At 37.2% G+C, this 16,361-nt stretch overlaps 1 protein-coding gene across 1 annotated transcript in view; it reads left to right on the top strand.

The window, feature by feature from the left end:
* Nucleotides 1–15,675, top strand: part of CYLC2 (cylicin 2) — a 35,208-nt gene extending 19,533 nt beyond the window's left edge. The window contains exon 6 of the mRNA XM_020916518.2: nucleotides 15,586–15,675. The gene's annotated coding sequence lies outside the window, so the exon portion shown is untranslated. The remainder of the gene's footprint in view (nucleotides 1–15,585) is intronic.
* Nucleotides 15,676–16,361: the final 686 nt, after the last annotated feature.

Genomic DNA, 16,361 nt, shown 5'->3' with positions numbered 1-16,361 from the left:
ATTTAGGAAATCATTTAAAATCCCCCATTTACCTCTAAAACTACCCTTAAAATTTTCTAACATAATATTCAAAAGTCAAATTTTAGATTCAAATTTAATATCTAGTGAAAGAACAACTGAACATTTGCCTTTACCATTCTACTGAACTTCGCCAAGGTCATCAGGAAACCTCCGCATAGCCCAATCAAACAACAGTATCTTTTTATCCCGACAGCTCGTCTCTTTTCTATCTGTATATTTCCCTGAGTTATCCCATCCATTAAAGGGATTTATACATCATTCTTACTCTGTTGAATCCTGCATTTTAAACATCATATCGACTTCTCCACTCAACTCCAAATTCATACATCCAAATATTAAATTAAAGCATATACATCACTGTCATCCGGGCAACTCAAAATTGTTGTTTTGTTTAGTTTCTCAGTCGTGTCTGACTCTTTTGCAACTGATTGATTGTACCCCACCAGGCTGCTCTGTCCATGGGATTTCCCAGGCAAGAATACTAGAGTGGGTTGCTATTTCCTTCTCCAAGGGATCTTCCCATGTTCTCCACTGACAGGCAGATTCTTTACCGCTGAATGGTAAAGGAAGCCCATCTCAATTTTTTTTGTTGTTCAGTCGCTAAGTTGTGTCTGACTCTTTGTGACACCGTGAACTGCAGCATGCCAGGTTTCTCTGTCCTTCATTATCTCCCTGAGTTTGCTCAAACTCATGTCCATTGAGTCAGTGATGCGACCCACCCATCTCATCCTCAATGCTTGAGATGAAATCCTCATCCCCTTCTCCTCTTGCCCTCAATCTTCCCCAGTATCAGCTCTTTTCTAATCAGGTGGTCAACGTATTGGAGTTTCAGCTTCAGTATCAGTCCTCCCAATGAATATTCAGTGTTGATTTCCTTTTGGATTGACTGGTTTGATCTCCACGCTGTCCAAGGAACTCTCAAGAGTCTTGTCCAGCACCACATTTGAAAATGTCAGTTCTTCAGTGTTCAGCCTTCTTTATGGCCCAACTTTCACATTCATACATGACTACTGGAAAAACTGCAGCTTTGACTATATGGACCTTTGTTGGCAAATTAATGTTTCTGCTTTTCAATACACTGTCAGGTGGTTTGTCATAACTATTCTTCCAAGGAGCTCTTCTCTTTCTCAAATTAACATTTCCCAAGTAGAATTCGTGATACCCTTCCTGTGGTTCTCCAAAATGTCACCAAATCAGTAAATGACAGTGACATCTAACCTGCTGACGCAATCCAAAATTGATGGGTCATTCATAATTAATTTTTCCTTTTATCTGACTTATTAATTAACACATTCTTCCTGATTACCTCCAAGATAATTGAATTGGTCTTTTTCACTGCATTTCTATCACTTTCACACTAGAAGTCCAATTAGCTATTATATCTCAGTTGGATACCTCCCAAATTCCACTTAAATGTAGGGGAAGCCCCCCTCTATCATTTCTCACCTCTACGCTGTAAATCATTCTTAACAAAAAGTCATGATGTTTCTCCATTACTCAAACTTCTCCGTGTATTACAGCCATGTTAAGCATAAACTTTCCTTCTGCTCTAGCTTATAAAGTCTTTAATAATCTGACTGCTCACTACTTCTCTGCCCTCTTGTATCAAAACTGCCTACAATGGTCTTGTCACATTGGCTTTCTTTCTATATTTAACTGTACAGACCAGCAAGGTTTTTAGGCTTCACACTTGTTCCCTCTGCTTATAATACAATTCTCCACACACTTCACACTGTTGACACCTTCAAATTAATCATCTTCAGCTTAAATTTTACCTGAGTATTTTAAAATAGATTTTATTTTTAGAACAGTTTCAGGTTTACATAAAAATTAATCTGTGAGTACAGAGATTTCCCATACATGCCCTGTACCCACACATGCATAGCTTTCCCCATTGTCAATACCCCTCACCGGAATAATACATGATACTACTGATGAACCTACATTTACATATCATTATGACATAAAACCAATAGTTTACTGTTGATGGTGTATAATTTATGGGTTTTAAAAAATGCATAATGACACATAATAGTTTCACTGTCCTAAAACTCTTCTGTGCTCTGTTGATTCATCTCACTGTTACCCCCTACCCCTAGCAACCAATGATCTTTTTAATGTCTTCAGAGTTTTTCCTTTTCAAGAATATCATACTGTTGGAATATTAATAGCCTTTATTAGACTGGCTTCTTTCATCTAGCAATATGTATTTAAGATTCCTCCATGTCTTTGAATGGCTTAATAGCTCATTTCTTTGTGGTGCTAAATAATATTCTATTACCTAGATATACCACAATTTATCTATATACATACTGAAATGGAGAAAGAAATGGCAACGCACTCCAGCATTCTTGCCTGGAGGATCCCATGTACAGAGGAGCCTGGCAGTCCAGGCTACAGTCCATGGGGTTGCAAGAGTCGGACACAGCTTAGCGAATAAACCACCACCACCACCTACTGAAAAATATATTAGGTGATTCTAAATGTTAGCAATTATGAATAAAGCTACTATAAACATGCATATGTAGATATTTTCATAGGTATTAGTTTTCAACCCTTTTGGGTAAAATCCATGGAGCACAATTAGTTGATTGTATGGTAAGAATGCTTAGTTTTGTAACAATACCATATTATATACTTAGAAATTTGCTAAAAGGTTAGGTCTGTTTTTAATCAAATTAAAAATGGTAACAATATATAAAGAAGGTGGAAGGAAACTTTTGGAGGTTATGAATACGTTTATAATGAAGACTGGGGTGATGATTTCTAAGATATATATTGATCTCCAAACTCATGAAGTCATCAAGGTGTCTACATTAAATATCTATAGATCTTTGTAAGTCAAAAAAGTGTGTGTGTATATATATATGTATATACATACAGATATATACATGTACAGGTTCAATCCCTGGATAGGGAAGCTCTCCCGGAAAAGGGGATGACAACCCACTCCAGTATCCTTGCTTGTAAAATCCCACAGACAGAGGGGCCTGGCCAGCTACAGTCCATAATGTTGCAAAGAATTGGACACAACTGAGCGATGAAGTAAAAAACACATGCATGTATGTGTACTTTACTTATTACACATGCTCATATAGATACACACACAAAAGAAATTTGAAAACTACTTTTTAAACTGAGCTTTACAGTTCTGCATTCCCACCAGCAATGAATAAGAGTTACTCTTGCTCTATATTATACTTCTTAGCACTTGGCAGTATCAGTATTTTGGATTTTGGCCATTCTAATTGGTGTGGTACCTCATTGTTTTGATTTGCATGTCTTCCAAGACACACAGGTGAGAACCCTTTCATATGCTACTTGCAATCTATCTTCTTTGATGAGGTCAAGGTTTTGACTCATTTTTTAACCAGACTGTCTGTTTACTTATTGTTGATTTTCAAGAATTCTATGAATATTTTGGATAAACATTATTTATCAGATATATCTTTTTCAAATATTTTCTCCCACTCTGTGGCTTATTTTCTATTCTCTAGTCAATGTTTACATAAAGCACAGTTTTTAAATTTGTTTTAATGAAGTCTAGCTCATCAATTCTTTCTTTCACGAATTTACTTGGTTTTGTATTTAAAAAGTTATTACCAAACCCAAGATTATTTAGTTTTTCTCTTACATTCTAAGACTTTTAGAGTTTTACATTTTCTGTTTAGGTCTGTGATCCATTTGATCTAGACATGTTTCTCTGTACATCTTTTTGCCCTTCACTTCCCTGTCACCCAGCTACTTCTCTCCTCTAACATGCTATATTCTGTGTAACACCTATAACCACCTGTTGTCTGTCTATATCTATCAATCTATTTTATTCATTTTCCAATCTAACTTATCTTTAATCTATCTACTTCTCTCTCTTGTCAAAATCATTTATTGCTTTCTGCTTGCTTTCTTGATAAGAATAAAAACTTCACTGGGTAAGGAAAATTATGGGGCGTATTTACTGCTGTTCCTAGTATAGAGCATGTACTGTACTGTGCATGCAGTATACACTCAGCCATATGTCTGGTAGATGAATGTGTCAGTTGGAGTATCTACTTGAAATTACTTACTTGGGGCAGGCATCTCCAAGATCCTAAACTGAAACATATGACTTAGAAAAATCAAACTAATTCTCCAATTGCTATTTAGCTCATAAGGATATGGCCTAATCTCACGTGATAAGATTCCTCTCAATGTGACTATATTCACTCTCAAATGGTTAGCTCAACTTAGAAGTTATGTTACCTAGTTTTGTACCCTTCCTATTTATGGTCTGGTATGATAGATTAGAATTAAAAAAAAAAAAAAGGTTTCCACTACATAGAATCAATTAAGGATCATATTCCCTCCAAATCTAGTATGAAGAAAAAATACAGGCTCAGTTTTTTGAGTAATTACTTGTAGCTCTGATTTCCAACCTACATACTTAATTCTTCCATAAGGGCTACTAGTACCACCTAAAAACAACCTTACTTATCAGTTTAGACTCTGACCTATAGAAGAGGCTCTTGGTTTTTTCCTAATGCTTTATTTTATGAGCCAAATGTGGACTATGAGTTCTGTTAGAAATATACGGAAATGATAAAAAAATAAACCTGTAATTCATATGCAAAAAAGGCTTTTAGTCATTAACATAATAAATATATATTAAGAAAACTCTCCAATCAATGAGGATTATCTGTCTCTAAGATATATCCAGTTTTCTAACTTTTAGTCATTTGCTTTTTCTTTATTTCTAACAATAAGCAGCAGAGATGATTGATTGTTTAACTATAGGTTGTTTCACTAACCTTTATTGGCCTGGTCTCCTACTAAGGCCAAACAGGAAGTGAAACAGGATGGGATATCAATTCAAAGGGAGAACTCCATGTGTAGGACAACATTTGTCTCAATAATCTTGACATATGATTCAATCCTCAATTTTGACTTTTCATCACACAGTTTGCATGTGGAAGATAGTCTTCTTCTCTTATTGGTTAATTTTTCATGAGTAAAGTTTAGAGCTTTAAAATTGAAATCCAGATATGAAAGAATTGCTACTTTTGTAAGCTTGTTGATACATGATTAAACATTGTGATGACTTGCAGTGATGGCTAAAGATTTTCAGTATGACTAAAATCCCATTAGCAGTTACTGTTTAAAGAAAAGGGAAATCTTGTCTTTAGCAATGTATAGTCTGAAAAAAAGTACGTAATTTCTCTGGCCTCCTTGTGTGGAAAATTAAGGTAGTTCAATAAATCATTCTTTAGTCATGTTTGATATTATAGAATTCTATAGATACTCCACAATATGCTTCATTACCTGCAATGGTATGAATAGTTGCAAGGTGTTCCTGGTTTGAAGAATTTTTCTTCTCTGCATGTGTGTATATGTGCGTCTGTCTATATTTATGTAATTTTGTCAATGTTACAGAGCAAATAAAAAAATGTTAAAAGTGAGTATCATTAAAGATGAAATAACTGATTGATTTTAATTATTTGTTTTATGTAAGGGAAAACAAACATCACATTATACCCAATATAAAATACCCACTGATTTTCTGAAATAATAGATTTTAGATACTACCAGTTTCCTCCAATTTCACTAAAATCACTATTGTCAATAATTCTAATACAGGAATAAAAATCAATAGTAAAAAGGAGGGGGATTAAATGGCAGGGTAGGAAGACATAGAGCTCACCTCCCCATAACATGCAACATCAAAAACACATCTATAGAGACATTCACAAACTCGAAAAGGCAAGGAAACAGAGTATTCTCTAGAGGCTCCATAAAAGAAAGCTACTGTGCTGACATGTTGATTTTTGCCAGTGAGAACCCTGTTGGATTTCTGATCTATAGTCCAAAAGATAATTCTCCTGTGGGACTTTCCATAGAGGAAAGAAAGATGTTTTTGTTTTTACTGGATCTTCTATGGAGTGCTGAGTCAGAGCTTGCATCTCAGTCTATGGATCATCAGGAGGAACGTCACTGACTGAAACTTGTGAATAAATGTCCTATATAACATGAAGACAAAAACCACCATTTTAGCTTTAGTTCTAAGAGCAGACCCTGACATAAGGACTTGAGTGATCCTAGGAGACACAAATGAAGAATGAAGAAAGAAAATCAGGGAAACAAAATGCTAATGAGCAGATAATCACTCAGTCTCCCTCTGAAACTTCTGATAAGCCATGGAGAACACATACTGGGACCTTACTACTGTGGAATGGCAAGTGAAAATGAAAGTGAAAGACAGTCAGTGTCAGACTCTTTGCAACCCCATGGACTATGCAGTCCATGGCATTCTCCAGGCCAGAATACTGGAATGGGTAGCTGTTTTCTTCACCAGGGGATCTTCCTAACCCAGGGGTCACACTCAGGTCTCCCGCATTGCAGTTGGATTCTTTACCAGCTGAACCATGAGGGAATGACCAGGCCAGGGCATTTATCCTCTGATTCTTCTCTCACTTGGGGAAATAGATTGATCCTCACTGAGTATTGGTCTCCCAGACTGCACTTTCCCACAATTTTGGGTTGTCCCTAATCAAGAGAAACCTGTAGTACCAGAGAAAGTTCTGAAGCAGAGACTAAGAAATTCTGGTGTTTAAGGTAGGACTGTCAATTTGCTAGAAACATTCATCACTTTCTGTGAGCTCAGATGAGCTGAGTTGACAAAAACCAGAAAACTATACTTGTGGTGGGAGAAAAACCTAGATGATACACACTCAAAGTGATTATCTGGGGGGAACAAAGGATTACTTACTGCTAAAATGGGAATGGGCTTCCCTGGTGGCTCAGTGGTAAAGAATCTGCCTGCAGTGCTGGAGCCACAGGAGACTGTGGGTTCAGTTCCTGGGTTGGGAAGATTCCCCTGGAGGAGGAAATGGCAACTTACTCATCAGGACAATCCCATGGACAGAGGAGCCTGGTGGGTTACTGTCCATGGGATAGCAAAGAGTCAGACCCAACTGAAGCAACTGAACAAGTATGCACAAAATGGGGATGACAAATGAATTCCAACTCTCATACCATCTCTGATTAACTGGTTGCACAGTGCTGTTTTGAGGATTCTGAAAAGGCTCAGTCGGAAATTATATCTTTATCAATTAACAACCAAGACATAGAAATGGAAGATTGGGCCATGTATGTGCCATCCTCTTTAAAGTAGAGACTATTTTTACTAATAGCATCACTGAATGTGATTTCTTTAATAAATTCTTCCACAGATTTGATCTTTCAAAATGCACAGCATGTGAGGTATCTTTGGTTAACAAGCAAATTCTCCGATTAATGTTATGAATAAAACTGGGATAACTTTAAAGGCACAGTAGTTACAGGCATTAGCTTTGTTATTCTGCTACATGTTTCAAGTAAACATGATTTTTTTTCTCAGTTATACACAAAAATCAGTCATGATATTAATCAGAAGATACAAAATGTATTAAAGAAAGTTAGTGTTTAATAGTGTCAGTGCTTGGTCATAGTCGTCAATGTTGGAACAAGGAGGGGTGTTAATATATCAGCTCTCTTAGTACTTTTCATTAAACAATACAGTGTTAACAAATATGGACATGTTAATTAGTTAGATTGGAGGAATCATTTCACAATATATATGTATATCAAATAACCATGATGTGTACTTTTGTCAATTATACCTCAGTAAAACTGGAAAAAAGTCCTTAGGGGAAAATGAATCATTAAATCAAGTGGGCAAAAAAGGTATTATTCATCTGTCATAATATCTTAATGAGGAAAATATCACCATTTACTCTAAGACATTATTTGAACTTCAGACTCCAACAATAAGTACAATATTAAATATCTCAACTTCTACTTTTGCAACACAACTCAATTTCAATTTCTATGGTTATTCCTAAGTAGCCCTCAGTTCTCATCTCCAATAATGCATATGAGTAAAAACTACCATCAGGTCCTGCCCAAACCACTACTGCTAATATACCTGTATTTAGCTTCATCACAATGTAGTTATATACACACACATATATGATGCATACACATGTGGAATAATTCTCATGGAAAACTAACTGGAAACTGGCAGAAGTGCTCCAACACGGTCAAAAGTGGCCTTTGTCAGTGTGTGCAGAGGGAGTTGGTAACACAACGGTATGCAAAGGCTAACCACTGAATCTAGGGCAGAGAGTCCGTGGCATAAGACTCATTTAGCTACACAGAGACAGCCTGGAGGATCTGGGGTGTGGTCACAGTGGGAGGGTGACGGTCATTGTCAGCACACTCAGAAGTACTTAGTGGTTTGTCTCCCAGTGAGAGTACTCAAGTTCTGCTGACTCCACACTGCAGCTTGCTAAATCTGGGACAGAAAGGTCCTGGGAGAAGACTGCCACAGGGGCAGCCGAGATCTCAGGCAGCGGTGCAGTCACCTCAATTCTTGCATAGCCACAACTCCAAACCACCAGCTCTAGGCCCAGACTACTAAACACAACAGCTTTGCGCTAACTAATCTGTGATGAACACAAGAGAGAAAGCTTTGTGATGGGGACTGCTTCTGAGCAGAACCATGGACACCTACAGAGACTATTTATAGGTCCTGGGTGACCACACAGGCTTACCTGCATTATCACTCCTTGTTCTGGGGCAAGGTGCACACTCATGGGCAACAAAACCTGGTCGAACTTAACCCTCAGAGCTTCTTATCCAACAACTGGGGGCAGACTTCACACCCAACAGGACATTGGCAGATATAACAGAGAGGAAGCCCTGACTCATATCCTGCACAGGCTTCAGATAAATCAATACCAACTACACCCTCTATCAAAGAGATAATGGCCAGCACACCCTGAGTAAAGACAAATATCCGGAAGAACAAAACAATAAAGTCTCTAAATTTTCTTCATGAAGTGTACATATAAAGTTTACCTCCAAGGAAGGAGGTATTAATATAAATCCTGCTGCTGCTGCTGCTAAGTCGCTTCAGTCGTGTCCAACTCTGCGACCGCATAGACGGCAGCCCACCAAGCTCCTCTGTACCTGCGATTCTCCAGGCAAGAACACTGGAGTGGGTTGCCATTTCCCTCTCCAATGCATGAAAGTGAAGAGTGAAAGTGAAGTCGTTGAGTCGTGTCCGACTCTTAGTGACCCCATGGACTGCAGCCCATCAGGCTCCTTCATCCATGGGATTTTCCAGGCAAGAGCACTGGAGTGGGGTGCCATTGCCTTCTCCAATATAAAGCTTATAAGTATCCAAAACTTACATGAAAATTTTGTGGGCACGCATTACTTTTTTTTAAGACAAAATTTGGCCTCAACAAGAAAGTGATAGTTCAGGGAAAATATGAAAGCAATTCTGAATAAGGTGTTATTCAAATTCCCTTTGCAATGTATACCTTTCTCAGGTAGTAGAGGAATAACTTGCTAAAATCTGGATCAATCTCTGTAAAAATGAGAGAAAAGTAATCATTGTTATAACAAATTTCTCAAAAGGTCACTAGTGAGGACTACCCTTCCACCTATATATTTATCTATCTACCCATCCAACCATCCACTGACATACCTATCTACCGATACACCTACCTGTCTGCCTACCTGCCATCTATCTCTATGGTCTTCTTTCAGTTATTTTAGTATTTTTACATCATGCTTTGTCATATCAATTTTATTTATGCATTGGACAATAATTCACTAGTAAGTACACCAGATGGGCTTCCCTTATAGCTCACTTGGTAAAGAATCTGCCTGCAATGCAGGAGACCCTGGTTTGATTTCTGGGGTGGGAAGATCTGCTGGAAAAGAGATAGGCTACCCACTCTAGTATTATTGGGCTTCCTTGATGGCTCAGCTTGTAAAGAATCCACCTGCAATGAGGGAGACCTGGGTTCAATCCCTGGGTTTGGAAAACCTCCTAGAGAAGGGAAAGGTTACCCACTCCAGTATTCTGGCCTGGAGAATTCCATGGACTGTATAGTCCATGAGGTCACAAAGAGTCGGACATGACTGACTGACTTTCACTTTCACTTTCAAGTACACCAGATGGAAGAATTCTGGGTTTTAGTCATCATTGAACATGGTTTCTGGAGAAATATAATAATTTCTAAGAAAACATAGCTCTGATTTCAAGACTCTCCTTGTTAAATGATTCAAATAGAACTGCAATCAGCCTAATCTGGAGCCTAGTGTATTATAAAAATGAAATTGCCTATTAAAAAAAAAAAGTGCTTCCATAGGCAATTATGGAACAAGTATATGAAACAAGTATACCTTGTTATGAATGAAAAATATTACTATGAATAAACATCAGAGGAGGGTATCTGGCTAGTGACTTCTAGTTTTCTTACCAGATTGAGGTAGTAGGAGACAAACAGGAAATCTATTTGGAGTGCTGAATCTGTTCAAGAATTAATTTTATGGTTCTCAGAAAGCTATAACACATGCTATAATTTTTACATTTCCTAAGTTCTTGAATGCAAAAGCAAATAGCATCCATGGTAATTACACTCTTACAGTTAGAAATGATAAAATAAGTTTCAGAGTGTGCTGAGTGAGTAATAGTGACAGAACACTTAACTGTGCAACACAGTCTTGGGATAAAGAATGTTAAATTGAAAATATACATAAACATTGGAAATACATTTTTTTAGAGAAAGAAGTAAAGATGTGATTTTATTGAAACCAAGATTAAGTACCATGTAGTATGTTTGGAAATATAAGGATAAATCTAGAATAATAATCCTTGAGACATTTTCAACATGGATCATCTCTAAAATGTATCTCGTAAGTATTCCTTGGAGCATCTATGTGAGCATGTCAAGTGATATGGATTACTAGACTTCAGGATAGGGCAATTCTGTCTCTGACTGCCTGTGGCTTTTAGATGTTCTCCCTACATCTAGCTATACACTGTCCCTATGCATATTCTAACCTTCTAGTTTCACTTCTTGCTTTGCCGCAAATGACTTTATTCATTCAAATTTAAGTATGCGTTAAACCAGAGAAAATGGAAAGATAGAAACAAATCTCAATTGCTGAGGCCCAGTACAAGCTCAGATTTGGAGACAGAAGTAAATGACTGAGTGAATGGAAATCAAATGAAAATTGATAAAGACCTCAAAACTGGGCAAAGAGAGTGGCCTAAGATTGAGGGAAAGCAGGAATCTCTGGAAGCAGAAATTCACCATCATGGGTACAGAATAGGTCAGACAATGGGACAGTTTTCTTTTGAGCACATTGCCATGGGAATAGCATTGCATGCTGCTGCTCCCTCTGGGCAGAAAAATGGTGCAAGTCAATGTTATAGTTACTGTGAGGTGTTGGTAGCATCACTGTAGGATGATTCTTTGTCTCCTGTCCTTTAATCCCTTGAGTATTATAAAGCCAACTGAGGAGAACAGCTCTTAATGAGTGTGATTCCCTGAACCATGTAATGGGAGTGAAGCAAAAGAGGGTGATCAATACTATGACTCTGTGAAAAGTCTTCACCCATCGGGAGCCCTATCATGAACTGTAAGAACTGGGCGAAGTGTATTAGATCTTAAATCAGTGCATTCTTACTTATCAATTATATTACTCTTATTCATGCTATTCATTTATCCTTTCCTTCAGAATTTTAATAGAATTTTGTATGTGCTAGCCAGTCACATTATTGTTATACTTTCTGCTTTTACTACTAAATCAAATCCCTTATGACTATACAGTGGAAGTGAGAAATAGATTTAAGGGACTAGATCTGATAGACAGAGTGCCTGATGAACTATGGATGGAGGTTAGTGACATTGTACAGGAGACAGGGATCAAGACCATCCCCATGGAAAAGAAATGCAAAAAAGCAAAATGGTTGTCTGAGGAGGCCTTACAAATAGCTGTGAAAAGAAGAGAAGTGACAAGCAAAGGAGAAAAAGAAAGAAGTTCCCATTTGAATGCAGAGTTCCAAAGAATAGCCAGGAGAGATAAGAAAGCCTTCCTCAGTGATCAATGCAAAGAAATAGAGGAAAACAACAGAATGGGGAAAACTAGAGATTGCTTCAAGAAAATTAGAGATATGAAGGGAACATTTCATGCAAAGATAGGTTCGATAAAGGACAGAAATGGTATGGACCTAACAGAAGCAGAAGATATTAAGAAGAGGTGGCAAGAATACACATAAGGACTGTACAAAAAACATCTTCATGAACCAGATATTCATGATGGTGTGATCACTCACCTAGAGCCAGACATCCTGGAATGTGAAGTCAAGGGGCCTTAGAAAGCATCACTATGAACAAAGCTAGTTGAGGTGATGGAATTCCAGTTGAGCTATTTCAAATCCTGAAAGATGATGCTGTGAAAGTGCTGCACTCAGTATGCCAGTAAATTTGGAAAACTCAGCAGTAGACAGAGGACTGGAAAAGGTCAGTTTTCATTCCAATTCCAAAGAAAGGCAATAGCAAAAAATGCTCAAACTACTGCACAATTGCACTCATCTCACACGCTAGTAAAGTAATGCTCAAAATTCTCCAAGCAAGTCTTCAGCAATACATGAACCGTGAACTTCCAGATGTTCAAGCTGGGTTTAGGAAAGGCAGAGGAACCAGAGATGAAATTGCCAACATCTGCTGGATCATCAAAAAAGCAAGAGAGTTCCAGAAAGACATCTATTTTTGCTTTATTGACTATGACAAAGCCTTTGACTGGATCACAATAAACTGTGGAAAATTCTGAAAGAGATGGGAATACCAGACCACCTGACCCACCTCTTGGGAAACCTATATGCAGGTCAGGAAGCAATAGTTAGAACTGGACATGGAACAACAGACTGGTTCCAAATAGGAAAAGGAGTATGTCAAAAGCTGTATATTGTCACCCTGCTTCTTTAATTTATATGCAGATTACATCATGAGGAACTCCGGGCTGGAAGAAGCACAAGCTGGAATCAAGATTGCTGGGAGAAATATCAATAACCTCAGATATACAGATGACACCACCCTTATTGTAGACAGTGAAGAGGAACTAAAAAGCCTCTTGATGAAGGTGAAAGAGGAGAGTGAAAAAGTTGGCTTAAAGCTTAACATTCAGAAAACTAAGATCATGGCATCTGGTCCCATCACTTCAAGGGAAATAGATGGGGAGACAGTGGAAACAGTGTCAGACTTTATTTTTGGGGGCTCCAAAATCACTTCAGATGGTGATTGTAGCCATGAAATTAAAAGACGCTTACTCCTTGGAAGGAAAGTTATGACCAAATTTGACAGCATATTAAAAAGCAGAGACATTACTTTGCCAACCATGGTTCGTCTAGTCAAGGTTATGGTTTTTCCAGTGGTCATGTATGGATGTGAGAGTTGGACTGTGAAGAAAGCTGAGCACCGAAAAATTGATGCTTTTGAACTGTCATGTTGGAGAAGACTTTTGAGAGTCCCTTGGACTGCAAGCAGATCCAACCAGTTCATCCTAAAGGAGATCAGTCCTGAGTGTTCATTGGAAGGACTGATGCTGAAGCTGAAACTCCAATACTTTGGCCACCTCATGCGAAGAGTTGACTCATTGGAAAAGACCCTGATGCTAGGAGGGGTTGGGGACAGGAGAAGGGGACAACAGAGGATGAGATGGCTGGATGGCATCACTGACTTGATAGACATGAGTTTGAGTAAACCCTGGGAGTTGGTGATGGACAGGGAGGCCTGGCGTGCTTCGATTCATGGGGTCGCAATGAGTTGGATATGACTGAACGACAACTGAACTAAACTGATCTGAACTGAAGGACATTGCATTGTAGTTTAAGACTTTCTTTGCTTTTTGGTTTAAATTTTTCTGTTATATTTTCATTCTCCTGTCAAAGACTCAACTGAAGCAACTTGGCATGCATCCAGCTTCTGATTAATTATTGATTGTAAATTTCTTGTGATCAAGGGATAAAAGCTGCATGCTGATTGATTTAGTTGATTTAGTTGAGTTAACAGGAAAAGTTTTCTTTATCTTAAATAAAATACCTTGAAATGGAATAATAAGATAATTAAACGTAAGAGATGAGGTCTTCTAAGCATAGCCCAGATAAAAGATATTTACATTAGAAATGTCAATTCCTCTACATAAGAAATGAAAAGGAAATTATTGTCCTGTTGTTTGAGATGGAGGGAGGGAAGCTGGCAGCTGGTGCTAAAGAAAGTTATCCTAAGTGGCAAGGGTAAAGTAGCAAATAAGAACATAAGAAAGCTAAGAAAAAAAAATTAAATTACACTTTATGCATACTGAAGATCTAATTTTAAGACAACCATGTTTAGTATTTAAGTTTTTTTTCTAGTCACATCTATTGTCATCATCTGCTGTCCCATATCTGCAATAAAGATCATTTCTACCATTATATTTGTTTTAATGATATTTATGGAGAATAAATAAAATGTTATGAAATAGTAAGGAAAACAGAAAGAAATTTTAAAATGAAATGTAAACTGGGCAGCAGCTGTGAAACAAGTTTAAAAATGAACTAACCATTAAAATACATCTTATTAATACTGAAAAACTCCTAAAATTCAAACTAACAATAAAGAGCTAGAAAATCTCAAGGTTCATATGATTATAGTTATAGGTTTCTTATTTAGACATAAAGGATATAGACAGATTGTTTAAGGTTTGGTGTCATCTGAAATATATTTATTTCATAAAGAGCTGTTTAATTTACAATGAAAACATTCTTTAGTTGTTGCTTGCCTCTAATTTAACTTATGAATTGATCTGAAAAAAGTATAGTCATCAATTATATATTCTGCTTAACTTCAGAAACTTCTCTTTCATGGCATTTTCCTCTATTTATACATATTTGAATGTAAGTAAGTATATTCAAAACGTATTTTTCTAAACTGGCATAACCAAATATTAGTTGGACCCCCCTTTAACTTTTCTAAACATAACTGATAAATCTTTCTTAGAATTTATATAGAAAGAATATATGTGTCTTCTAGGGCTTCCATAATAAAGTACCACAGACTGGGTAGCCTAGTCAACATCAATTTATGTTCCTACAGTTCCGGAAGCTAGAAGTCTGAGAGCAAGGTGTCTGCATAGTTGATTTCTTCTGAGTCATCTCTCTGGCTTGTAGATATTCTTTTTTTGTTTTATTTATTTATTTTTCATTTATTTTTATTAGTTGGAGGCAATTACTTTACAATATTGTAGTGGTTTTTGCCATACATTGACATGAATCAACCATGGATTTACATGTGTTCTCCCTCTTTCTTCACATGGTCTTCCCTCTGTGTGTGTGTGTGTGTGTGTGTGTGTGTGTGTGTGTGTGTGTGTACTAACCTCGTCTTATAAGAACATCATTCATATTGGATTGGGGCCACCTTGATGACCTTATATAACCATAATCACCTATTTAATATCCTCTATCTCCAAACCATATTCTGAAGTACTGGGGGCAGGGATTTCAATACATGAGTTTTGGAAGACACAGTTTGGCTCACGAAAGTGGACATATAAGGCTAGCTCATTTTATAGTTTTAATCACTCAAATCCATAAGATAGTAGGTTTGGAACTTACAACTCCAGTAGAGAAATTTGTATTTATTATTTTGGTATAAATTGCTGCCCCTGGAGAGAAACTTTAGTATCTTACTAGATTCTGGTCTGATTATATTTCAGGACTACCATGAAGATGCATTGAAAGTTCTATCACACTGGAGGAGTCTAATACCCCACTCATTTGGTGATTTGCCAGCTCTAATTTTGAAAGAACACACTGACCACGATGGTGAAAATATAAATTTAAAAAAAATCTACTCTCTGTCCTGTGTGTGTCTGTTTCCCTATTTCCCTGTGTGTTCTGACCAAACATACAATTACTTGCACACAGCTGCATGTGGCTTCTGTTTTGCCAAACTATTAAACCAGTCTTACTTAAAATTCTCTCTCTTTCTCTTTTTTTCCTTACTGGTCTACCTTGACTTTGCCTTCAGCATGTGCTCATCAAGACTGAGATATGAAAGCATCCTGATCTCCATCACCATATGATTCCTGTGTCAGAAATTTCAAAATGTCCTTCAAAATTTGCAGTTATGTGTTTGACTTTATTCTCAACACATTCTCTAATTTCAACACTGAATTTTTCATTTTTTTCTCATGTAATTTGTGTTAGTTCCCATAAATTTGAAAATTTACACTTTTATTCTTCCACAAAATTCCCATCCATGAGGCTTATTTCTAGTTGGGAATTTAGGGATTTCCACCTTCTCAAAATGCTAGTACTAATTTCTTAATTTCTAGTTTACCCACCTCTAACACATAACTTACAGTCTGACATTTAGCTAATGAATTTTATGACATGTAACCCTTCAGAGTTAACTCAAAACTACCATTTGTTGTTGTTGAGTTAGTTGCTAAGTCATGTCTGATCCTTTGTGATCACATGGACTATAGCC

Source organism: Odocoileus virginianus, chromosome 31 (genome assembly GCF_023699985.2).
Source record: "Odocoileus virginianus isolate 20LAN1187 ecotype Illinois chromosome 31, Ovbor_1.2, whole genome shotgun sequence".
Classification (NCBI taxonomy): Eukaryota; Metazoa; Chordata; class Mammalia; order Artiodactyla; family Cervidae; genus Odocoileus; species Odocoileus virginianus.
This window is presented reverse-complemented; position numbering and strand designations above follow the sequence as displayed.